Source organism: Hakea prostrata, chromosome 9 (assembly GCF_041222555.1).
Source record: "Hakea prostrata isolate BN-2017 chromosome 9, UWA_Hpros_2, whole genome shotgun sequence".
Lineage (NCBI taxonomy): Eukaryota > Viridiplantae > Streptophyta > Magnoliopsida > Proteales > Proteaceae > Hakea > Hakea prostrata.
Window position 1 is genome coordinate 53,982,433 of NC_142608.1, and position 27,863 is coordinate 54,010,295.

Sequence of the window (27,863 nt, forward strand, 5' to 3'; positions counted from 1 at the left end):
AACTTACAGTGTCCTACTACTGTTGTTAAGCATTCCTCCAAGTTTCAAATTGATCCGAACATCAGAAAACCAATTTCGGATGAAACCCCCCAAAATCCACTATTCTGTCCCGAAGAGAATTTTGGTCGATACCATCGACCAAGGACCATCTACCAAAGTTGTTGCTGAAAGCAATCTTGGCCAGTTTTGATCCAATTGACATCCGATCTTCCCGACTTCTTCTCTAACTTATTATTGATGTTTGTTTAGGGTCTTAACAATTCTTTTGGACTAATTCTTGGTATTCTCAATTCATCATCAACTCAACCTAAGGTAAGGATGGTTATCTCCATAAACATATAGATCATCAACTTATGATTCATGTTTTTATTTATGAATAGAATCTCTTGATTACTTTCAATCTTTATAAGACTGTTATATATGTGTTAGAACAGTAGTATTGAAATCTTTATACTCTTGTCATGGTACATTACTATTCTTGTTTACTTATGTCTATGATGATTCATTTAAATATCATGATTTAACTTGTATTATGAAGATGTATTGGATGCATGAGAAGTGATGAACTTGAATATGTGATTGTCTACGTATAACTTGGGATTGGGGAGTGTCCTATTGACGCTTCTGTCCTTGGGCACCGGAGGGAATAGTATGGGATGTTCTCCGAAGGTGCCTATTGACTCTTTCTCGGGTTATTGGATGACATACATAGGACTGTCTAGTTGTTTGGCTAGGATGTCCCTGTCGTATCAGACCCGAATCGGAAGGGCATTGAGACCAAACGACCCGTGGTAGTAGTGGGGATTTGTGGGCACTCAAGACCGGTAACCAACCCGTGAGAGGTCATGAATCTCATTGTGGGAGCCATTTATTGGTAGGGTTGCAAATGGATAGACTTGGGCTCACGGGCACTCAAGACCGGTAACCAACCTGTGAGAGGATGTGAGAGCTTCCCGTTTACTATTTGTGGATGACTAATAGGGTTGATGAGTCCGTAATCCGGGATTACGCTGACTCTAGTGTGAAGGATACCGGAAAGGATCGCCGGGGGCGAGGAATGGACGTATCTGGATCTGAGATGATATGACTGAGTAGATGACTTGCATTGGACTAGGCTTTACTGTGACATGCGCTAGTACTTATACCAAATGGTGATGTGAGAGAACGGTGACCGATCCCCTTACCATGGTTTTTGAAATGACTTTACCGATATTCCCCTGGCATTCCCAAGATATGGAATGGGAGAGTGACTGATGACCCAGATAAGTATGGTGCTATGACTTAAAGCATGTCTACCCTAGAGACCAGCATTCATATATTTAGAACCATACTTGCATCATGTGTTCCATATCATATTGCATCATATTATGGCTTGTATCATATGGTTTATATTTTATGGAATGACTACCTTGCTGAGTTCTTTTGAACTCACTCCTTTTTGCAACATATTTTGTTAGACTTTTCTATAGGTACTACCACTGTTGACTGTAACAGTCAACCCTCTGGAGGTCGAGTTGAAGACTTGTATCATATTGATGGCGATGAACCAGTTGATAAAGACGAGTAGACCGAGATCGGGACTTGTTTGTAGCAGTTCAGTTTTATATTTGTGTGTTAGGGATGGGATGTCGCCTCATTCCCTTTTTAACCTTTTTTATTTGAATTGTCGGGACTATAGCTTAGTTGTTTCACTTGTTATTTGGTGAATCGGTTGTAACCTTTACTTTTAATTGATCCATCTTCCGCTATTTTTATAGGATGCGTTTCCTCCCTCCTTTTCACACTTGATTGTTTTTACTAATGAAATCCTTTCCGCACTCTGATGTTATTTGTGAATCCTTTTGAGGTACTTTCTCGACTTTTATTATTAAATTATTTGGATACAAGGAATTGTTCTTGCTTTTGATTATATTATTGTGCTAAGTGACTATGATCGTTCCTAAACTTGATTGGCGGGACTGTAATTCACTCCCCGGGTAATCCAGATAGGGTATCCCCTTGGTGGATTTAGGGCGGGATGTGACAATAACAATCCTCTCATCGACCATGGTTGGGGATTAGGGCTACACTCTCTCACCACGACTATTGGCATGAGTACTAGCACGTGTCAAGGTAATACCTAGCTCAATGTAAGTTATCTATATAATCACATCGTTCTAGGTTCAGATACCTCTCCTATGGCACTTACCAACTTGGTTCAATATCCTTCCCTATCTAGAGTTAACATATGATGGGAAGGGGGTGGGGAATCTCTCATGTCCTCTAACAGGTTGGTTACTAGTCTTGAGCACCCATGAGCCCAACCCTACTATATGCAATCCTATAAGTGAATGGCTCCTATGGTGGGGCTGTATCCCTCATGGAGTCTCACTGGTCTTGGGCACCCACCAACCCAACACCACTGCCACAGGTCACTTGGCACCAATACCCTCATGATAGGGTGACGACATGATGGGTGTTACCTAACCATGTGCAACTAGACATCCTAGATGAGCAACCTAAACTACATGTCCATACTAAGGCTTTGAAGGCAATGATCATGCCACAACCCCATGTCAAGTTCATGCATAATCTTGTTAATCTCACACTCAACCATAACACTTCATCATTCAGTAAAAACATAAATAGAGTATGATTCTAAGTAATTTTAGATTGCAATATGAATAAAAAAATTATATAACAACAACATATAACTCATCATGAATATTCAATAATAAATCAAGCTTCAGTCTTAAGCATACATAGTTGAATTTCCTCACCTGACAAGTAGACTAAAACCTTTCAAGAGTGAATGAAACAATGGCCTAACATGTCCCAACTTAACCTAAATAATTATTGGTTCATGTTAGAAATAACCTAGAAAGTCAAGCACTGAATCATAAAATCAAATTCCAAATAGCAGGGGGTGGGTAACCTAAGGTGGATTGCCCAGGGAGACCTATCCAATTGACCTCGGGGGGGGGGGTAGGGTTGCCCAAACAAAGTAGGGTGGGTTGCCTGGGGTGACCCTTGTGGGGTGCAGGAACAGTAACCCTACAAGGTTCCCATAAGCTTCGTTCTCTAGTTTCAAACGACTCCGAGAATGATTAGGGCTTCCTAAAATCATCCCTAAACATGATCTAATCATATTAGTAGGTCAAAAACATAAATAGAGTAAAACAAAATAAAAAATGGTGGCCCAGTCTCCTTCATTATCTGTGTCCATGGGTTTAACTTCCGGACAACACCTCAACTTGGATTGCCTATCGTTGCCTTCTACTAGCACTCTGGGTTCATGGACCTAGAATGAAGGTTTACGGGCTTAGGGTTCTAGGGGATTTTACATACCTTAGAACTCAATTACTTTGAGTGTAGTTGAACTGATAATGTGTTATAAAACTAAAGGATAACAAGAAGAAAAATAGCAAAGATAAGAAAGAAAATCAGGACAAGATGAACGTAATATCTTCAATTCCATTATGTTGTATGCGTCCTTTGTTTATAATGGAAGTAAAGATATTACAATATATTCTCTAACATGAAAATATCATAGTCTACAAGGAAATACAATATACAATTTATGCACACAATAGAATGCTCTTGATATGGAAGGATAGAATGTTGCGCATGATAGAAGGTGTATATAATGGACATGTTGATTCCAATATTGTGAAGTTGAGATGACTATGATCTTTAGTTGATATGGAAATATGGATCGTCAAGATTGCACCCTGAGATGGTTGAGATCTTTAGTTAGAAGTTATACCTATTGGTATTATTTCTTTGTGGGTTATGGACATCTATAATTAATATTATTTATAACAATACGAATTTTCTTGGTGATTTTGCTCTCACCCAAGTGAATAGCACTTAGATCTCATATATGTGTTTGTCAGATCTCCTTTTGAAGTTTATCAAAAAGGAAAGCCACGATAGACGATTCTTCTCAATATAATACCAAACTTTTTAATAAATGAGATATTTCTCCAGCTCCGCCTCCCCTCACCCCCCCCCCCCCAAAAAAAAAAAAAAGGAAGAAGAAAAGAAAGAAAAGAAAAATGGCCGATCGAATGTGAATCAAGATAGAAAACATTTCACTTAAGTAAATTAAATGTTTTGATATTTAATTTTGCTTTATCTTGTCAATTAAATATCATAATCATTCATGAACTAGAAAATAGTTGAATTTAAAAAGGATATAAATAACAACCAATGAAGTAACCATGTAATAATCGGGTGAAGATTCGATCGCGTTCCCTCCTGATGTTCTATCTGGATCCCCCTCTTGAGTTGAAGGAGATCCTTGAGGCAGAAATGGCACTCTTCTCTACCTAGTTTACTGATCCTTCTTCTTGGGTCTTTTGAAAGTTTTGACCCCATTATTGTATCCCCAAAAAAAAAATTGCAACTACTGAATACAAGAACCATATGTTAACTCGATCCAAACTGGACCAACAAGGCTAGCTTGGATCTAGTTTTCAATTCTGGAGTTGTTTTGGGACTTGATTTGGATCTAGATCTCACTTCCATTGCTTAGAACCGACTGGACCGAATGCTTGGATTCACACCTAGTTGACACCTTTATAATTAGAGATGCCATCAAGTTAGTGATGTGAATGGATAACCAGAATCTGCTTTTGGATTTGCATTCATATTTATTTAAGGAAATTTATATCCATTTGAAAACTAAACGGATGTGGATATGGTAATAGAGTTGGGGTCCCCACACACTAGGCTATAGAATTGTACTCCCCTCACACCACTCTACCACATATTTAGGAGATAGATTCACCTCTGGTTCATGGTAATACCCATTCCCGACCATTACTATTTGGCCAATAATTATGCAAGTAGTCAATGCAGGATTGGTAGAGTGGTAAGATCCATACTTCTCAATGGAGACAAAAACTTGTTTGCGAAATAAAAATAACCACAAGCGCACAATATCGTATAGCTAACGGGTCGATCTTAGCGAGATATGCCACTTAGAATTTAACCTCTTAATGGTAATACGAGAGTGTAATGATTCAGATTTGTTAACTAATTAATTAAACTAAATAAGCGGTACTAATCCATACATCTAATGCAATCGAATTAAAACGAAAAATAAAACAAACATAACCAATGCATAAATAAAAGACAGGAGAAAAAAAATGCAAACAATAAAAATTAAAGGGAAGTGATCCAAGTGTCAGCTTTGGATCAAGGGAAGTTTGAGAATTTGAACGGAGTTCCTGACGTGTAAAATCGCATGTTTCATACCCAAAACTCCAAATATTCGCTCAAGTTCTAAAAATTCATAAAATCTGCAAAAACAACATAAAACCCAAGGTAGCTCAACTCTAAGTATGTAAAATGCATGCTTTATGCCCTAAGATTTCACACATAAATGTGCTCATCAGGTGAGGTCATGGGTTCGATCCTTGTGGATGACAAATCCTCCTTCTGAGTATGTAATCGAAGTGCGCACAAGCTGGCTCGGATGAACCTCAGACACCAAAGTAAGTTATCTTGGATTTTTTTTCTTAATTTTATGAATTTTTATTGTCAGCAGGTGGCGGAAAATTCGTATTCAACCAATATTAATACACATTCAAGAGACTTTATATTTGAAAAAGTAACTATCCTAATACCATTCGAATTAACCGAATCCATCCGAATATGGAGATCTGGTATTGCGACTATCCTATCCCCAATCTGATCCATATACATGGTTTGATACATGATACGAAAAGCGTACATATCCAAAAGAATAATTAAAAATGTTACTGTTTTCCACAAGGAAGGAATTGACCATTGTTAATTTTTAGCTTCTCCTTAATATGGCGAAATAATAAATTAATTAAAATGGGGGAATAGTTCTTGGCTTAGCATCAATGGTGGCTTTGGTTCCTGCAAAGAATCCTCAGGTCCAAACACGCCCGACAAGTCAGGATCAGAAGAAGAAAGCAATCCCTTTAGAAAGGTGAAAAAAAGGGAAAGCCTTTCAAAGCTGCAAGTTCGGAAAATGGGATGGAGAGAAAGGGTACCAGAGATTCTCTTGCCTCTTCTGAAACGTTAAAAGAGAAGAAACCCAAGTATAGTCTCACTAAATATAGCAAATGACTCACTATATATGTGAAGGGCAGATTTTCCTTTATCCCCAGCTATGAAATATAACTTTCTTTACCGGAAAAAATAAAGAAATGTAACTTTCAAAATCCATTTGGAGTTTTGTATGATCTGTGAAAAGAAAGAGAAGCCGGGTGTTGTGGGGCTGGAAGAGGGAAGGGAAGGGAGGTGAGGTGGAGTTCTGGGTTTTGTGGTAGAGATTGATAGTAGTGATAAGGTCTATGTCGTTATTTTTAGTTACTAATTTAAAATCCTGAAGAAGTGGGATTTATTTCTTAATTGGGTTTATGAGAAAAGGAAAACATTTTTTTATAGAAGAGATCTTCTTGTTGAGCTCTTTAAATCCTCCACTCTCACTTCATCTTCTCTCGGCCTCTTTCTCACCTTTCAACCCTCTTGTTGGTGACTTGAGTTTCTTTGTGAAAGAGATGGATTTATCTTTCTGTAGCTAGCTGAAGAGGTTCCCTTTGGAAGAAAGTAGCTAGCAGAAGAGGTTTAGAAGATGTAAAAAAAAGGTGAAATCGGTTATGCCTGGCTCCCTGTATGCCACACGTATTGACCGATCTGCTCAATGATCGGCTGTTGCAGGTGGCGTGCGAGGAGCCAAGCATACCCCTCTCTCTTTCTTTGGAAGGTTTTTTCCTGTGGTGATAGAAATGAATTGTGTTACGACCTTACTTGAACAGGATCGGTTCTATATGCTCGTATCCTTGAGTTCTAAGAGACAGGAATCTAAGAAATGAACTGTGTTAACCTTCTCTCTTGTGACAGATTTGTGCATTTTGATCATTTTATGTTAATTGCCATAATGGTGGAGAATACAGAAGAGAACCCATATATACCACCTTATTGTGTTTGCAGATTGATGAAGGTTTGTTTAATCTTCTCTCACTTGTGATACAGGCTTACCATCTAAAAACAATACAATAACAATTTAATAACAAGTTAGGAGGGTTGGATTCCTTTAGTTTTCGTACACCATCCCTTCTTTCTCTCTCTTTGAAGTTTGTTGGATGTTATTTTATCAGAAAACAGGTTTAGAAATCAAATTCAGATTCACTCCACAACCTTCCTGAACATAAACACACACAAGGAATTTCTCTCTTCCTCTTTCTTGTGGGTGTTTCCTGAACCCAACATAAGTTTGTGTTCTTTTCATTTTGCAGCTGCTTGTCTTCACAAAACTAGAAACCGAGGAGTTTCACCCATCTTTTGCCAAGGAATTTCGTGGGAGAAGATCACTGTTGAGCCCTTCCAGAGCACTGTACGTCTTGTTTTTCTTATTTTGTTTTTGATTCCTTCTTGAAGCTAAACACCCCAAGATTCTCTCTAACTTGAGAATCAGTTGCTGAAGTGTTTTCCCAGAACTACCCTTCATCAACTTCATAATAACTCATTTCTACGTTAGCAAGAGATGAGCGAGTGCAAATTCGTTACTGTTTCTTTTTGTAATGCTAGTTCTTGTGTTCTTTGATTCTTCCTTTCCCACTTACAGATTTTCTTCTTATCCAGAGGAACAACGCAGCACTGTCATCTCAATAAAAGGTTGATGAAGCTTTGCATCCTTATTCTTTCTTCCTTTATCAGGAAATCCGTTTGTGTACATTTTTTGTTGTACTAAATCAGGGGCGAGACTTGAATGTTACGCATTAAATGCACATCATCTGCCGACGGTAAAGATTGAAATCTTGACCGTCTGTCTCACAGGTCGTTAAAAATGAAATAGACGATCGACCGTTGGTAGCACAGTACTGCGCATTAAATGCGCAACACTGAAGTTGAACCGGTAAATTCCCCAGTGCAGGAAATAGATTTCCCTACTCCATGTATGAATGGAACATTAGATTAATTAGCTAGATCATCAAACTAAGAACATATTCCTCTTGGTCAAATTATCACTAAATATAGTGGCAAAAAGGATGCGAGACTCTTTCATATGGAATAAATCCCAATCTCTAATATAATGGGGGTGGGCTCATTGTTATCTCCTATTTAAAGTATGGCATTCGTTTTGTTTAGTCAAAACTCAAAAGCGTGAGGTATGTCCCACTACCAATAATTTAAACTTCATCCACTCTATCTTAATTATTTGGGAAACCTCATCTTCTAAATCACCTCTTACTTATGATTGAACCTAGGTACCTAAAACAATCACTCTAAAGAATATCTTTATCGTCAAGTATCACCACCTCATCATTTGCCCGATCATGACTAAAGTTACAAACTAGATATTCTGTCTTCGATCTACCTCCATGATTCTAATTTGGTATTAATCTCCACTTAGATTTTATCAATCAACACAATATCATTCGCAAAAAGCATATACCAGGAGACCTTATTTTGAATGTCTTTGGTTAATTCATCAATTACCAGTGCAAATAGATATGGACTTAAACTTGACCTTTGATGTAGCTCAGTTATTATCGAGAATTCATTACTTTGTCCCCCCACTGTTCTAATACTAGTCACCAAACCATTATACATATCCTTAACTATATCAACATATTTACATATCCTTTTTTCATGGATTCCATGTATGAAGGGAAAACTAGGTTAATTACTTAGATAATGAAGACACTTTCTTTTAAACAAGGGCGAGAATTACATAATATAATAAGAGAAAAAGATTGAATCAAGCTAATTTCTAAAAAAACGAGGATCAACTACTCCCTAACAAACAATTGCAATGGACTAGGAAGCGCCTCAATATCAAGGTTAAGCTCACCGATTGATGGCATCATCGCCAATCAATCCACACATTAGTTGGTCACGCGGACATAATGAACCACCCGCTATTGTTGGAACCTTTCTAAGAACACATGAATTTCTTCCATCAGTTCAGGAACGATCCAAGGAGCAACAAATGTTATAGTTTGAATGTTATGATTATTTCTCATTAAATAAATTGATTAAAACATAAATTCATAAATAGGTCAATAACTATTTATGATTATTGTCATAAATTGTTTATTTTTGTTTATACAGGTACCATTAATGAACATGTGTTGAATTACTATTTAAGTAGGGTTAAAATGATAAAATTACAAGAAAATATACAAAACATTATTTTTGCGTTTTTCAACTTCGAGCTTGTTTACATAGTTACATCTTCACATAAGGACATTTTGGGAATATCAAAACTAATTTAAACTAATAAAAATAAATCAATATTGAAACCAAAATTCATATCATAGTATTATTATAAAAGCATGAATTCAAGATAAATGATTACATTTCTATTTTCTTAAAACTTCTTAATCATTTTATTTGCATACAATAATAAATATAGCAAATTACAAGACACTCGCAATAAAGGGGTAAACTCTTGACCACCCACTATTACTCATAAATTAAACATAAATTACATGACACCCACAGTCAAAATTATAAATTACTTAAAATTACATTTTCAATTAAGTAAACATGTAAAATGACCAAAACACCCTTACTTATATTTAAAGCATTTGCTCTTATTTGATTTTCGAATTACCTAACTACCCTCTTAGATATCCCTTCACCATAGCTTCACCCATCTTCTTTCTATGCCGGAAACTCCTCTCCACTGCCAACGACCAGAACCCGCCGACCACCACAACACCCCCCCCCCCCATTTCTCTCTCTCCCCGTCAATAGCTTCAGCAACAATATCCAATACTATACACATCTGCTTCTCTGGTCACTTGCTATACATTTTCTCTCTCTTATCTTGACCAGTTGAATTTGTATAGATTATTTAATTACCTGCGTAGGCTACCAAAGTGACTGCTCAGGGCAGAGTTTCTTCTAGAGCTCCGACCACAAGCATCATTTTCCGGTGATGTCTTTCAATGGCTCAGAGAGAATCAGAGACTGCCACGTTGTGGCATTGCCATACCAAGGCCGTGGTCATATCAACCCTATGATGAACATTTGCACCCTTCTCGCTTCAAGAGGCTTGGCTATAACATTTGTAGCCACAAAAGAATGGCTCTCCTTGATCAAACCAGGATCTGAAACAGATCCAAACACATCCAAAATCAAATTTCTTTCAATCCCTAACGTAATTCCATTGGAGCTGAATCGTGGGTCCGATTTCTCCAGCTTTTTCGAGGCGGTTTGCATCAAGATGGAAGCTCCATTTGATCAACTTCTTGATCGGCTGGAAAAACCTGCAACTTGTATCATAGCTGATACTTTCTTGGCTTGGGCAGTAGCTATTGGAAATCGGAGGAATATTCCGGTGGCTGATGGTTCCGTCGTTGTTTTCATTGCACTATCACAGTCAACTCCTTGTTGCTTCCTATTTGTCAATTCCATTTAAAAATGCGGGGTGGGCTGTGGTGGCGACCGGGTTTGATTGTCGGAGCTGGAGAGCAGTTTCTGGTGGTGGAGAAGAGTTTCCGGCAGAGAAAGAAGATGGGTGAAGGGATACCTAACTTAGGGTATTTAGGTAATTTGAAAATTATATTTTAAATATTTTAAATATAAGTAAGAGTATTTTGGTCATTTTACATGTCCACTAGACTGAAAATGTAACCGTGGGTAACTTGTAATTTTGATTGTGGGTGCCATGTAATTTGTGAGATAATAGTCGGTGGTTAAGGGTTTTACCTACTTTATAGCGGGTACCGTGTAATTTGCTTTAATAAATAATACTCAAAACTATAACTTTATTCATAGTGTGCGAAATATTGCTGAAGTTCGCTAGATTGCTACCTGGCGAACTGGCCAAACTAGCGAAATCTCACTGAAATTTCGGCGAGATTTAGTTCGTTGGTTCGTTACCTGGTGAACCGGCCGAACTGGCGAAATCTCACTGAAATTTCGACGAGATTTAGTTCGTTGGTTCGCTACCTGGCAAACTGGCGAAATCTTGCTGAAATTTCGGTGAGATTTAGTTTGTTGGTTCGCTACCTGGCGAACCGGCCAAACTAGCGAAATCTCGTCCAAATTTCTGCGAGATTTCGCCCTTATTTTGGTAGTATTTTTGGTCATTTTGAACCAAATTTGATGCATACCCTAATTTAATGTTAATATTTGGTAAATTTGAATTATTTCCTATAAATTCTTTCATTTAATTCTCTTTCCTAGCCACATTTAACATGTTATTTTGAGGCCTAAATCATTCGGACATAATTGGAATGATTAACTGTTCACCTTGAAGATTCTATTACAAAATCCCTCATAATTTAAATTGTTTCTATAAATTATTTCATATATATATTCTTCCCTAACCACATTTGAGGCATAAAACACTAGAAAATAATTGGTAAGATTGTTCATTAATTGAAAATTTTGTTATAAAATGTCTTCTTAATTTAAATTACTTTCATAAATTATTCTATGTAGAATCTCTTCCATAATCACATTTAACACATTACCTTTTGAGTCTTGAATTATTGGGACATAATTTGTAAGATTGTCCATTGATCCTATAGATTCTGTTCTAGAATCGCGAATAAAATCACCTAAAATTGCAAGAAATTGGCAAAATATCGATATTTTGCCGGTATATTATGAGAAATAGGGAGATATCACCAAAAAAAAAAAATGATGATATCTCGTAGACCGAGTTTTGGTTCACAAACCATCAAAATTCAGGAATATAACTTTCCATGATTTTATTTCACAATATAATAATTATCAATATTAATTCCATCCTCATTTCAATAATACATAATTACTTGATAATTATTTTCTCTTTTATGTTTATTTTTTTTTTTTTATTTTAATTAAAAAAAAAAACACAACAAAAACCCCCAATTTATCATAGGCCCAATGGTATAATATTCATGGGCCACACATGGGCTAGCCCAACTTAGAAATAACACTAATGGGCTACACTTAGCCCACATTCTAGAAGGGAGGGAGATTCTAGAGGAATCTACATCTATAAAGTATCTTGTCTCTAGAAATATCCCTAGAAATATCTAGACCCACTAGAATATTCCTAATTATTAGATTCTAGACACTTGTACAAATCACAACCATTCATTGTATCCTACCTCACCTATAAATAGGGGAGGGATTCATTTGTACAAAGCATCAAGTAAGTGATCAATACAAGTTCTCTCAAGGTTCTCTTTGAGCTCTAAGCTTTATTCTACTCTCTCTAGCTGAGTTTTAGGCTGACTTAGTGCAAGTAAGTGCTAAGTGCCGGCACGGTTGGCTTAGTCAATAACTAAGGCCGTGACATTTGTGGTATCAGAGCTTCGGTTGGGTGTGTCAAGCGTGTGGGAAAACACGATGACGAGCGAGTCCGAGACGTTCAATGGTGCACAAGAGGAGCTAAACCGTGGGAGGGAGACCCACACCACCAAGGATAGGCGCAAGGGCAAGGAGAAGTCTGTTGAAGTTAGTGCAACTATGGAGCCACGTCTAACGCGGGTGGAGTTAGCGATGGCCGAGGCAAGGGAACGCCTTGACGTTGGGGAGCAAAGGACCGATGAGCTCGATGGCCGGATGGACGAGCTCAAGGAGTTCCTATTGGGTGCTCTCAACACCATGGAGCACAAACAACAACAACAACTTGATGCTCTTCAAACCCAAGTGGTGGAAAGGATCGCCGCGGTGGAAGCTCGTGTGCATGAGTTGAGTAGAGAGGTAGCAACGTGCAAGAGAACCACGATTGGTGGGAGTGTGTGGCGTGAAGCACCGGTGGAGGTGCCAAAGCCTAAGGCATTCGAGGGAACAAGAGATGCTCGGGAGGTTGACAATTTCCTATGGCACATGGAGCGGTATTTCGAGGCTACATCGATGGAGGACGAGTCTACCAAGATCAAGACCGTGCAACTCTACCTCACCGAGACCGCAGCTCTATGGTGGAGACGAAGGTACAACGACATGCAAAGAGGTACGTGCACCATAGACACATGGGAAGACTTCAAGAAAGAGCTTAAAAAACAATTTTATCCAGAGAATGCTGCATTCTTGGCCCGAAAGAACATCAAGAGGCTAAAGCACATGGGGTCGATTCGAGACTACATGAAGGAGTTCTCAACACTCATGTTGGAGGTCCCAAGTATGACCGAAGAGGAACTTCTCTTCGACTTCATGGATGGGCTCCAAAATTGGGCCTCGCAAGAGCTACAACGTCGAGGTGTACAAGATCTTGCTACGGCTATAGCGGCGGCGGAGTCCTTAATAGAGTTTAGAAGGGACGAGTCTAAGGCCAAGAAGAGCAATAATGGCAAAGGTGGGGGAGAGAAGGGGTCAAAGACCGACCACACAAGGGAAGGCACAAACAAGTTCTCTTCGAACAAGGAGGGTGGCAAGCAAGAAAAGAAGAAGAAATTCCAGCCCAAAGACAAGTGCTTCCTTTGTGATGGACCACATTGGGCTAGGGATTGCCCAAAACGGAAGGCCCTAAGTGCACTCCTCGAAGACACCGATGAAGAGGAGGAGCACATGGGATCATTGCAGCAGCTTGGTGCTATCAAGGCCAAGGAAGACAAAACCCCTACATCAACAAAGGGGTTGATGTACGTAGAGGTGCGTATCAACGGCAAAATGGCAAGGGCCATGGTTGATACGGGGGCAACACACAACTTTGTCTCAACGGAGGAGGCAAAGCGTTTGGGGCTCAAAACGAGCAAGGAAAGAGGGAGCCTTAAAGTAGTCAACTCGAAGGCACGCCCTATCGAGGGAGTTGCCAAGGGAGTCGAGATGACAATTGGGGCTTGGAAAGGCACCGTGGACTTGTCGGTCGTGACAATGGACGACTTCGACTTGGTGCTTGGCATGGAATTCTTGACACGGGTCAAGGTCGTACCCATGCCATTCTTAAACAAGGTGTGCATTATGGAGGAAGGAGCACCTTGTATGGTCCCAACGATACAAGGGACTAAGGAGGGGCCGAAGCTTCTTTCGGCCATGCAACTGAAGAAGGGAGCCGAAGAGGGGCAAGTCACACATTTGGCAGCACTCTTGGAAGACAAGGAGGATGTCCCCAAGGCAGCCAGACCGAAGGAGGTCAAGAGAACTCTAGAGGAGTTCAAGGACGTGATGCCCCCTGAGTTGCCCAAAAGCCTACAACCAAGGCGAAAAAGGTTGGACGTGGCTAAGTCCTACTTAGACAAAGCCACAAAGAAGATGAAGAAGTGGGCCGACAAAGATAGACAACCTGCAAACGTCGCAATAGGGGACATGGTCATGGTGAAGTTACTACCCCAACAATTCAAGTCCTTGCGAAAGGTGCACAAAGGACTGGTCCGTCGGTACGAAGGCCCGTTCAAAATCGTGAAGAAAGTGGGTAAAGTTTCCTACCAACTAGACCTCCCACCAAAGCTCAAGATCCATCATGTCTTCCATGCAAGTATGTTGAAGCCTTACCAAGGAGATGCGGAGGATCCTAGTCGTGGGACTTCTACAAGGGCACCTACAAGCATAACAACATCCTATGACAAGGAGGCGGAACATATAATGGCGGATCGAGTAATGCGCAAACGTGGGGTGCCTCCGAGTCGAGAGTATTTGGTGAAGTGGAAGGGATTGCCTGAGAGCGAAGCAAGTTGGGAACCAGAAAACACATTGTGGTAGTTCCAAGAACATATAAGGAGGTTCCACGATGAAAACACGACGAGGACGTCGACGGAATAGGTGGGGGAGAATGACACAGCCCAATTTATCATAGGCCCAATGGTATAATATTCATGGGCCACACATGGGCTAGCCCAACTTAGAAATAACACTAATGGGCTACACTTAGCCCACATTCTAGAAGGGAGGGAGATTCTAGAGGAATCTACATCTATAAAGTATCTTGTCTCTAGAGATATCCCTAGAAATATCTAGACCCACTAGAATAGACCCACTAGAATATTCCTAACTATTAGATTCTAGACACTTGTACAAATCACAACCATTCATTGTATCCTACCTCACCTATAAATAGGGGAGGGATTCATTTGTACAAAGCATCAAGTAAGTGATCAATACAAGTTCTCTCAAGGTTCTCTTTGAGCTCTAAGCTTTATTCTACTCTCTCTAGCTGGGTTTTAGGCTGACTTAGTGCAAGTAAGTGCTAAGTGCCGGCACGGTTGGCTTAGTCAATAACTAAGGCCGGGGGGGGGGGGGGGGTTTTTTTTTTTTTGGTTTTTTTTTTTTTTTTTTTTTTTTTTTTTTTTTTTTTTTTTTTTTTTTTTTTTTTTTTTTTTTTTTTTTTTTTTTTTTTTTTTGTTTTGGGGTTGTTTTTTTTTTTTTTTGGGGGTGTTTTTTTTTTTTTTTTTCTTTTCATTTTTTATCGACTTCACTAAAAACCCTTTATCGATCAAGCTAAGAGTTTTTTACCCATGGAGATAGAACGAAACGACATCATCAGTTAGGATAGTGAGAGAGGGGATAAGTTTATGAAAATTTGACGAAACAACATTTGTTTATAATTCTAATGGACAGAAATTGGTTTTCAAGATCAAACGGGTTTACCACATTGGATTAACAAAAAGAGAAAAAAGAACAAAGTGGACTCTGTTTGAGTCTAGATTAAAAATGAAAGATATAAGAACCCTTGGCAGCTACAACTGGTTACAGGAATTTGGATGGATAGGATTGGAGTTGTTGGTGTTCTAATAAAGGATCTATTGGGTAAAGCCCTTGCCAGCTACAATTGTCATTATTCTTTTGATTATCATAATTTTTTCTTTCCTTTAGAATTAAAATATGGAGGTTTTGTTTATTTCATAAAAAAGAAAGAAAAAAAAACTCTTGCTTGGAATTCTCAACTATCTGTGTTAAATTATCTCTTCATTGTTGCGCATCCTATTTTTTTCAAAAGAATTCGTTAGATATTTTTCTATTCTCCTCTTTTTTCTTTTTCTTTTTTTAGAAAATAGTGAAGGAACAGAGAGAGAAGGGAGAGATTCTAACTTTCAACCAATCCTAAATTGAGCATTGTTTTTTTCTTTTCTTTTTGAAAATTTAATTAACTAACAAATATGAATTTTATTGGACGATTCATATTTAATTAATAGATCTAACAGTAGATATTTAGAACCGTTTAACTAACATATTCACATATCCATTCAGATACCGCCCCTTTTTATAATACTTCACTTTTTTTTTTTCCATTTCTTATTTAGTTTATTGATTTAACTAGTTAGTTATTTTCTCTCCAACTCGATATATATGTTACTTCCACACTACTCGAAGAGAAAAGGAAGAAAAAAATAAAAAATCAAATCTAATTTTGGTTATACCAAAATTATAACCAAAATTAGATATAAAAAAAATGTTTTTATTAAATTAAATCCACGACAATTCTAAACAACTTAACCCACCAATTGCAAAATTATAACTTTATTTAACTAATTCTAACGTAACAATATTTCAAAATTATAGTTCATAATAAAAATAAAAAACACGTCAGAAACCACCTAATATTTATATTGAATAAATTAAATTATGTAATTAAAATATTTGAATAATCATTTAGTTCATTAAAAATAAATAGTATAATTTAGTTAATATTGATATAAAATTAGAAGTAAAATTAGAATGCCGGCGATAAAGAACCAACAGGGGTTGGTCCAAGTGGTAAGCAGCTTAGTTTGCTGAAGCAAGGTTCCTGTAACGAATCCTTGTGGATGCAAAAAATCCTCGCTGGGAGAGTCACCCACCACAGCCAGGTGGATGCAAAAAATCCTCGCTGGGAGACTCACCCACCATAGCCAGGTGTGCGACGCGGGTCGAAGGGAAATGAAAAGACTACATCACCCAACTGTAAGAGACATCACGCCTAGTGAAAAATCAGACAAGGATCTCCACAAGTTCTCTTGGGGATCCTGAAGGTATTCCTCATCCTCATTTGGAGGCAGAAAGAGATGAGATAACCAACCAGCAGCATTGTTAGCTTCGCCGTGAACATGTATTGTGACAGTCAGAGTGCCTTGCACATTGCATCCAGCTTTTCATTCCAGGACAAAACACATAGAAGTACAATATCATTTTGTTCGTGAAGTGGTGGAAGACGGAAGGGTGGATATGCAGAAAATCCACACGAAAGAGAACCTAGCAGATGCATTGACAAAAGCAATCAATACTGACAAGTTCATTTGGTGCAGATCCTTGTATGGCTTGATAGAGACATAGACAGCATGGTGGTGGCAAGATAGAGACTGGTGTGGAGATTGATTGGTTCTCAATCTAATCTCCAAGTGGGAGATTGTTGTAATATTAGTCCCACATCGACTGATGTGGGAATATGTGGAGAGGAAGAGGCTATAAAAGAATGCCTCTTCCTTCTTCTTTAATCATCCCAAATATCTTCTCTCTTGGAAATTTCTTTATTTATAGTGGAGTTTTCTCTCTTGCCCATATATTATTGTGTCTTTCTTTTCTCTTAGTTGTTATTATTGCGTTCTTCTTTTCTCTTATTTGCTGATTGTTCTATTCGGTGGGTTCTTCATAACCCGACAGTGGTATCAGAGCGGATATTACTGGTTAAATTGATAATGATTGGGTCATATGAATCTGGAAGACTTTGGAGTAGAATTTCAGCACGTTCCTGTGGTGAAACATTATGTCCCAACGTTGAAAGTTGAGAACATAACGAAATCAGAGTATGTAAGTGCTCTGTAACTGATGTAGATTCTGACATCCGTAAGGTATACAACTTTCTCTTCAAAAAGATTTTGTTGTGAAGTGATTTGGCTTCATACAATTTGATGAGATGATCCCAAACCTCCTTAGCAGTTTTCTTCTCTTCTACGCCTGCTAAAATATCATCTGATAATGCTAGATGCAAATCAGAAAGAGCGATCGCATCTATTCTGTTCCACTTTTCATTGTCTGTGAACTCCGCCGGCCAAACACTCGATGGCTTCCAGCGGTTATCTTTTATCAATAATGCCTTCATCTTCATTTTCCATAATGAGAATTTCGTGCCGTCAAACTTGCCGATGTCAATTTTTGCCGCCATTGCTTCTATCACGAACCGTTGTTGGTCAGCAGAATAACTCCCACTATTTCACGTGAAACTTGTCCTCTCAGGTTATCTCCACCTGGTATATGGTTGAACCAAAATGCACCAGGAAAATTTCCAGGAAAGACTGGAGGGACACAAGCGGTCCGCTTAAAAACCAGACTCCTTAGACAAAATTTTCCTAGACATGCACTTAATCACCCAATACACCTTTCTAGGATACCCGAAAAGAAACCACGTGAAATTGCGACTTCTGTAGCACCTCCGTAGGATGAAAAACAATATCTTACTTATTTTTCTGATGTGAAGGATCCACCTAAGTGGCAATCACAGAGCATACTATAAGTAGATACTCACACCCTAAACCAAACAAACAAACCCCCAAGGAATTTTCCTTTTCTGATGTGGAAGCTCAGACTATGCTACAACCACAGAGCATACTTTAGAAAAACCTCGCTCTGATACCACTGTTGGGTTATGAAGAACCCACCGAATAGAACAATCAGCAAATAAGAGAAAAGAAGAACACAATAATAACAACTAAGAGAAAAGAAAGACACAATAATATATGGGCAAGAGAGAAAACTGGTGTGGAGATTGATTGGTTCTCAATCTAATCTCCAAGTGGGAGATTGTTGTAATATTAGTCCCACATCGACTGATGTGGGAATATGTGGAGAGGAAGAGGCTATAAATATCCGAATAGAACAATCAGCAAATAAGAGAAAAGTAGAACACAATAATAACAACTAAGAGAAAAGAAAGACACAATAATATATGGGCAAGAGAGAAAACTCCACTATAAATAAAGAAATTTTCAAGAGAGAAGATATTTGGGATGATTAAAGAAGAAGGAATAGGCATTCTTTTATAGCCTCTTCCTCTCCACATATTCCCACATCAGTCGATGTAGGACTAATATTACAACAATCTCCCACTTGGAGATTAGATTGAGAACCAATCAATCTCCACACCAGTCTCTATCTTGCCACCACCATGCTGTCTATGTCTCTATCAAGCCATACAAGGATCTGCACCAAATGAACTTGTCAGTATTGATTGCTTTTGTCAATGCATCTGCTAGGTTCTCTTTCGTGTGGATTTTCTGCATATCCACCCTTCCGTCTTCCACCACTTCACGAACAAAATGATATCGTACTTCTATGTGTTTTGTCCTGGAATGAAAAGCTGGATTCCTTGCAATGTGCAAGGCACTCTGACTGTCACAATACTAGAGAATCTTCTCGTGTTTGTGCCCAAGTTCTTCCATGAATCTTCTTATCCAGATTGCTTCTTTACAAGCTTGTGTAGCTGCCATATACTCAGCCTCTGTTGTAGACAATGCTACAACCGTCTGTAGTTTAGATACCCGACTCACAGCTCCTTCCTCGCAATTGTAAACACATAGCCGTAGTGGATTTCCTTTTATCAAGATCCCTTGCAAAATCAGAATCAACATATCCTCTGACAGTAAATTCAGATCCTCCATAACATAGAGCAGCATCCAATGTTCCTTTAATGTATCTTAGGATCCTCTTCACTATAATCCAATGCTCTTGTCCTGGATTCGCCATATGCCGACTAATCACTCCCACTGCATGTGCAATGTCCGGTCTTGTACATATCATAGCGAACATCAGACTTCCCACTGCTGATGCATACGGTACTCGAGACATCTCCATCCTCTCTGCTTCATTGCTAGGACACATACTTGAGGATAACTTGAAATTAACAGGAAGAGGAGTAGAAATTGGCTTACAGTCTTGCATATTGAAGCGGCGCAAGACTTTCCTTAAGTAACTCTTCTGAGATAGCCAAATCTTCCTCGTTATTTCGTCTCGATGAATTTGCATCCCTAGAATCTTGTTTGCGGGTCCCAGATCCTTCATTTCAAATTCCCTAGCTAATCGAGCCTTTAATTCTACGATCCGATCTTTGTTGGGGCCCGACACCAACATATCATCGACATACAACAAGTAAAATGATGAAATCATCATCACCAAACCTCTTGTAATACGCACAAGGGTCTGAAGCAAGTCTGTTGTATCCAAGGCTCAATATGAAGGAATCAAATCTCTTATACCAACATCTTGGCGCTGTTTTAAGCCGTATAGAGATTTGTTCAACCTGCAAACCAAGTTCCCCTTTTCTGGTTCTTCAAAACCTTCTGGTTGGAGCATATAGATTTCTTCTTCAAGATCTCCATGAAGAAATGCAGTTTTTACATCTAACTGCTCAAGATGTAGATCAAACGTAGCACAAAGTGCCAGAACTATCCGGACAGTAGTAAGTCGAACCACTGGAGAAAAGATTTCTGTGAAATCGACACCTTCTTTCTGAGCATATCCTTTGATCACCATTCTTGCACGATACCGCTCTACTTGATCATCACTGTTTCGTTTGATCTTGTAAACCCATTTGTTACCAATGGGCTTCCTTCCGTGCGGTAAAGGTACAAGCTCCCACGTCTTATTCTTATGAAGAGCTTCTAGTTCTTCCTGCATAGCTACCATCCAAAGTGACGCTTCTGAGCTATCAATTGCTTCTCTGAATGTTGATGGCTCACCATCTTCTGTTAGAAGACAGTATGCAATGTTGCTCTCCATAATATAATCAGATCGCCAAAGTTGGTGTATGTCTTTCACGAGGTGACCGTCGAACTTCTACGCTTGTAGACTCAACTGGTACTTGTTCCTCATTTTCTCGATTTTGCTCCGGAAGAATTTTCCGGATTGGACTTCTCTTCCTCCCGAACTATTGTACTCTCCGGAATTTCTATTGAAATGCTACTCACATCTTCCTTTTGCAGCTTATCTTCCGCAAAAATGACATCTCTGCTGATGACGACCTTGTGGGCGATGGGATCCCACAATCGATACCCCTTGACTCCATCAACGCATTTCCCAAGAATCTGCATTTTCCGGATTTTGGATCCAACTTCGAAATTTCTTGGGGATGATACATCACGTACACAGGACTCCCAAATGTGTGCGGTGTGAATAATCAATCGGCTTGCCAGTCCACATCTCCATCGGTGTCTTCAAATCAATCGATCTTGTTGGTGATCGATTAATCACATAGCAGGCAGTGTTTACGGCTTCTGCCCAAAAGGACTTAGCCATACTTGCAGTTCTCAACATGGCTCTCGTTCTTTCGAGTAGAGTTCTATTCAACCGCTCTGCTATTCCATTCTGTTGAGGAGTGTAAGTCACCGTGAGTTGTCTCTTGATGCCTTCTTGATTACAAAACTCAAAGAAGTCATCCCCTGTATATTCACCGCCATTGTCTGTCCTGAGGCACTTGATTTTCTTCTCAGTTTCTCGTTCAACTTGCGCTTTGAATGTTTTGAAAATTGAAAACACATCTGACTTCTTCTTGATAGGAAACACCCAACATCTTCTGGAATAATCATCAATGAAAGATACATAGTACCTTGCTCCTCCCAGAGATGTAACCGGTGCTTGCCATACATCAGAGTGAACTAATTCCAGAATACTTTTACTCCTGGAATCAGATGCATTGAACTTCAATCTATGCTGCTTGCTTGTAACACAGTGCTCACAAAAGGGTAATGAAACCTTTGTGAGACCCGGGAGTAATTTCTGTTCTGCGAGAACCTTCAACCCTTGCTCTGACATGTGGGCCAATTTTCGATGCCACACTTTTGTCATCTCTTCTGCAGTACCGGTTGATGCAACTGATGCTTCTGCCTCCAGACATGTTTCTCCCATTACTTCGTACAAATTTGCAGCGCCCCTTTCAGCTTTCATTACAACTAGCACTCCTTTGACGATCCTCATCATTCCATTTTGGATGCGTGTCTTGCACCCAATTTCATCTAATTGTCCCAAAGACAATAGATTCTTCTTTAAGCCCTTCACATGCCACACATTTTGAATAGTGCGTACCATACCATCGTACATCTTCAACTTGATGGTGCCAACTCCAACAATCTCCAAGGCATGATCATTTCCCATGTACACAGACCCTGTAGAGATAGGTTCATAAGTTTGAAACCAATCTTTGCGAGAGGTCATGTGCCATGTTGCTCCCGAATCCAAGATCCAAGCATCACTATGTTCCAATCTATCCTTGGCTGCCATTGCTGATTCGCTGTAAAGAATATCTCCTTCAGCAATGCACCCTTGAGATGTCTCTGCCTTATCTACACCCTTTTTGAATCGACACTCTTTTTTGAAGTGTCCCCTTTTGCCACAATTGTAGCACTTGAAATTCTTCTTACCCCTGGATTTTGACCTCCCTTGATTGTGACTCCCACTGGAATCATGTTCCGTTGACCTTCCTCGAGTCATAGACAAAGCTTCTGCTTGTTGTGAGCTTGCCTGTCTATCTTCCCTGCCTTTTCGTCTACTTTCTTCTTCAAGAATTGTAGCAGCGACATCATCAAATACCAAATAATCAGAGAGGATATTACTGGTTAAATTGATAATAATTGGGTCATATGAATCTGGAAGACTTTGGAGTAGAATTTCAGCACGTTCTTGTGGTGAAACATTATGTCCCAACGTTGAAAGTTGAGAACATAACGAAATCAGAGTATGTAAGTGCTCAGAATCGATGTAGATTCTGACATCCGTAAGGTATACAACTTTCTCTTCAAAAAGATTTTGTTGTGAAGTGATTTGGCTTCATACAATTTGATGAGATGATCCCAAACCTCCTTAGCAGTTTTCTTCTCTTCTACGCCCGCTAAAATATCATCTGATAATGCTAGATGCAAATCAGAAAGAGCGATCGCATCTATTCTGTTCCACTTTTCATTGTCTGTGAACTCCGCCGGCCAAACACTGATGGCTTCCAGGCAGTTATCTTTTATCAATAATGCCTTCATCTTCATTTTCCATAATGAGAATTTCGTGCCGTCAAACTTGCCGATGTCAATTTTTGCTACCATTGCTTCTATCACGAACTGTTGTTGGCTGCAGAATAACTCCCACTATTTCACGTGAAACTTGTCTTCTCAGGTTATTTCCACCTGGTATATGGTTGAACCAAAATGCACCAGGAAAATTTTCAAGAAAGACTGGAGGGACACAAGCGGTCCGCTTAAAAACCAGACTCCTTAGACAAAATTTTCCTAGACATGCACTTAATCACCCAATACACCTTTCTAGGATACCCGAAAAGAAACCACGTGAAATTGCGACTTCTGCAGCACCTCCGTAGGATGAAAAACAATATCTGCTATTAAATATATGGGAAAGCTGAAAGGGGCGCTGCAAATTTGTACGAAGTAATGGGAGAAACATGTCTGGAGGCAGAAGCATCAGTTGCATCAACCGGTACTGCAGAAGAGATGACAAAAGTGTGGCATCGAAAATTGGCCCACATGTCAAAGCAAGGGTTGAAGGTTCTCGCAGAACAGAAATTACTCCCGGGTCTCACAAAGGTTTCATTACCCTTTTGTGAGCACTGTGTTACAAGCAAGCAGCATAGATTGAAGTTCAATGCATCTGATTCCGGGAGTAAAAGTATTCCGGAATTAGTTCACTCTGATGTATGGCAAGCACCGGTTACATCTCTGGGAGGAGCAAGGTACTATGTATCTTTCATTGATGATTATTCCAGAAGATGTTGGGTGTTTCCTATCAAGAAGAAGTCAGATGTGTTTTCAGTTTTCAAAACATTCAAAGCGCAAGTTGAACGAGAAACGAGAAGAAAATCAAGTGCCTCGGACACGGACAATGGCGGTGAATATACGGGGATGACTTCTTTGAGTTTTGTAATCAAGAAGGCATCAAGAGACAACTCACGGTGGCTTACACTCCTCAACGAGAATGGAGTAGCAGAGCGGTTGAATAGAACTCTACTCGAAAGAACGAGAGCCATGTTGAGAACCGCAAGTATGGCTAAGTCCTTTTGGGCGGAGCCGTAAAACACCGCACTGCTATGTGATTAATCGATCACCAACAAGATCGATTGATTTGAAGACACCGATGGAGATGTGGACTGGCAAGCCGCTTGATTATTCACACCTGCACACATTTGGGAGTCCTGTGTACGTGATGTATCATCCCCAAGAAATTTCGAAGTTGGATCCAAAATCCGGAAAATGCGATTCTTGGGAAATGCTGATGGAGTCAAGGGGTATCGACTGTGGGATCCCACGCCCACAAGGTCGTCATCGGCGAGAGATGTCATTTTTGCGAGAAGATAAGCTGCAAAAGGAAGATGTGAGTAGCATTTCAATAGAAATTCCGGAGAGTACAATAGTTCAGGAGGAAGAGAAGTCCAATCCAGAAAAATTCTTCGGAGCGAGAATCAAAAAATGAGGAACAAGAACCAATTGAGTCTACAACTCGTAGAAGTTCGACGGTCACCTCGTGAAAGACATACACCAACCCGGCGATCTGATTATATTATGGAGAGCAACATTGCATACTTGTCTTCTAACGAGAAGATGGTGAGCCATCAACATTCGGAGAAGCGATTGATAGCTCGGAAAGCGTCACTTTGGATGGCAGCTATGCGGAGAAGAACTAGAAGCTCTTCATAAGAATAAGACGTGGGAGCTTGTACCTTTACCGCACGGAAGGAAGCCCATTGGTAACAAATGGGTTTACAAGATCAAACGAAACAAGTGATGATCAAGTAGAGCGGTATCGTGCAAGAATGGTGATCAAATGATATGCTCGGAGAAGAAGGTGTCGATTTCACGAAATCTTTTCTCCAAGTGGTTCGACTTACTACTGTCCGGATAGTTCTGGCACTTTGTGCTACTTTTGATCTACATCTTGAGCAGTTAGATGTAAAAACTGCATTTCTTCATGGAGATCTTGAAGAAGAAATCTATATGCTCCAACCAGAAGGTTTTGAAGAACCAGAAAAGGGGAACTTGGTTTGCAGGTTGAACAAATCTCTATACGGCTTAAAACAGGCGCCAAGATGTTGGTATAAGAGATTTGATTCCTTCATATTGAGCCTTGGATACAACAGACTTGCTTCGGGACCCTTGTGCGTATTACAAGAGGTTTGGTAATGATGATTTCATCATTTTATCGTTGTATGTCGATGATATGTTGGTGTCGGGCCCCAACAAAGATCGGATCGTAGAATTAAAGGCTCAGTTAGCTAGGGAATTTGAAATGAAGGATCTGGGACCCGCAAACAAGATTCTAGGGATGCAAATTCACCGAGACAGAAATAATAGGAAGATTTGGCTATCTCAGAAGAGTTACTTAAGGAAAGTCTTGCGCCGCTTCAATATGCAAGACTGTAAGCCAATTTCTACTCCTCTTCCTGTTAATTTCAAGTTATCCTCAAGTATGTGTCCTAGCAATGAAGCAGAGAGGATGGAGATGTCTCGAGTACCGTATGCATCAGCAGTGGGAAGTCTGATGTTCGCTATGATATGTACAAGACCGGACATTGCACATGCAGTGGGAGTGATTAGTCGGCATATGGCGAATCCAGGACAAGAGCATTGGATTATAGTGAAGAGGATCCTAAGATACATTAAAGGAACCTTGGATGCTGCTCTATGTTATGGAGGATCTGAATTTACTGTCAGAGGATATGTTGATTCCGATTTTGGCAGAGAGATCTTGATAAAAGGAAATCCACTACTAGCTATGTGTTTACAATTGCAGAAGGAGCTGTGAGCTGGGTATCTAAACTACAGACAGTTGTAGCACTGTCTACAACAGAGGCTGAGTATATGGCAGCTACACAAGCTTGTAAAGAAGCAACTGGATAAGAAGATTCATGGAAGAACTTGGGCACAAACACGAGAAGATTCTCTTGTATTGTGACAGTCAGAGTGCCTTGCACATTGCATCCAGCTTTTCATTCCAGGACAAAACACATAGAAGTACAATATCATTTTGTTCGTGAAGTGGTGGAAGACGGAAGGGTGGATATGCAGAAAATCCACACGAAAGAGAACCTAGCAGATGCATTGACAAAAGCAATCAATACTGACAAGTTCATTTGGTGCAGATCCTTGTATGGCTTGATAGAGACATAGACAAGATGGTGGTGGCAAGATAGAGACTCGGTGTGGAGATTGATTGGTTCTCAATCTAATCTCCAAGTGGGAGATTGTTGTAATATTAGTCCCACATCGACTGATGTGGGAATATGTGGAGAGGAAGAGGCTATAAAAGAATGCCTCTTCCTTCTTCTTTAATCATCCCAAATATCTTCTCTCTTGGAAATTTCTTTATTTATAGTGGAGTTTTCTCTCTTGCCCATATATTATTGTGTCTTTCTTTTCTCTTAGTTGTTATTATTGTGTTCTTCTTTTCTCTTATTTGCTGATTGTTCTATTCGGTGGGTTCTTCATAACCCCCAAAACCCCCCCCCCCCCCCCCCCCCCCCCCCACCCCCCCCCCCCCCCCCCCCCAACCACCACGGCCCGCCAAAAAGAAGAAAAAAAAACCCCCCCCACGCCCCCCAAAGAAGGGATCCACCCCATCCGACACCAATGGCACTTGAAACTGGGCAATCTTCTTACAGATCTCGACAAGGAGAATATCTTCAAAACAGTCCCAATGCGAATCACCAAAATGATCAGTGAAAAAAGAAACTGAAGCCCTCCGTTGAGAGGAAGGGACAAGAACCAAGGTTAAGGATCCCTTCACTAACTTAAATGAGCTAAAATGAATTTCTTCTCCATCTTTCTGCTTCAAACATGAGCTCCAACACTAAGGATCCCTTACTGTTGGGACAGAGGATTTTTACCTTAGGAAAGCTCTGTTTTGCCAACAGTCTTTCTTCTCTTATTGTAGGTGTGTTGAATATGACTAGATTTTATGTAAACATGCTAAGGAAATATCAATTTTAAGCTTGCATAGATCACCTTCAACTCAAAGAGACATGATTCTTTCTTCATTTGTTGGGTTTTATGTATTGGAGATCATCTTTTTTACTGTCCTCAGAGCAGTTATGGAATGGCTCCCTGAATTGATCCACATTAATTATAGCCTGTGTCACCACCCTCTTACCTCATTGCCCGTCATTTTCTTCAATGAGTAAAAATGGATTACGTCTCCATCTTTCTGCTTCAAACATGAGGATCCCTTGTTGGAGTGGATGATTTTACCTTAGGAGAGCTTGGTTATTGCAAAAGTCCTCAATTTAAAGCTTGCATAGATCACATCATTATTTAAGGAGACAATCAATATGTCATTCCATCTTTTCCAACAAATTCATTTACAACCGGCTTGGAGGATCCAACACAGTATTCAAGACTCTCCATTTCTATCTCAATTATTTCACAACATTCGATTTCAGAAACACTTTAGAGAAGGAAATAGTTCCACGCTAGCTCTTGTGGCTCTCGCACGCAGCACCAAGTACACCCAAGTCTAATACTGTAAAACACATCTGACTGTTGTTCTTTAAAAACTAACTCTAGAGAGCCATTAGGTCGTACTTGGGTCTTGCGCATTATCCATCAAGCCATACAATTTAGGCGGTAGGAACGGAATTTCGGTCAAAATTTCGATCTCGACTGTTGAAATTGAATGGTCGAGATCGAAATGTTGACCGAAATGTCGAATCCTACAGTCGAAAATGCGCATGACTCAAGCTTTTTTGCATTAAACTGGTTGACTTCTATCAAAAGATCTGATTGGACTGGCGACGGACACTTCAGAATAGGAAAGTACACTTAGTTCCTCCTTACTGGTCCAGACTGAGGAACTCAAAACATTCAGGTTTTCTAACACCTGAAAACCTTGTTTCCAAACCAAAAAGCACCGCATCTATCGAGCTAAATGAATTCAAAGTCCCCTCCTCTTGAGCCACACAAGTACCATTCCTTGCTACACAGAAAGCCCAACCTTGTCTTTGCCTTGCAGGTTCATTTGTCCCTCCAATCAGAAGATATGGATCAGTAAAAGGATAATGATCA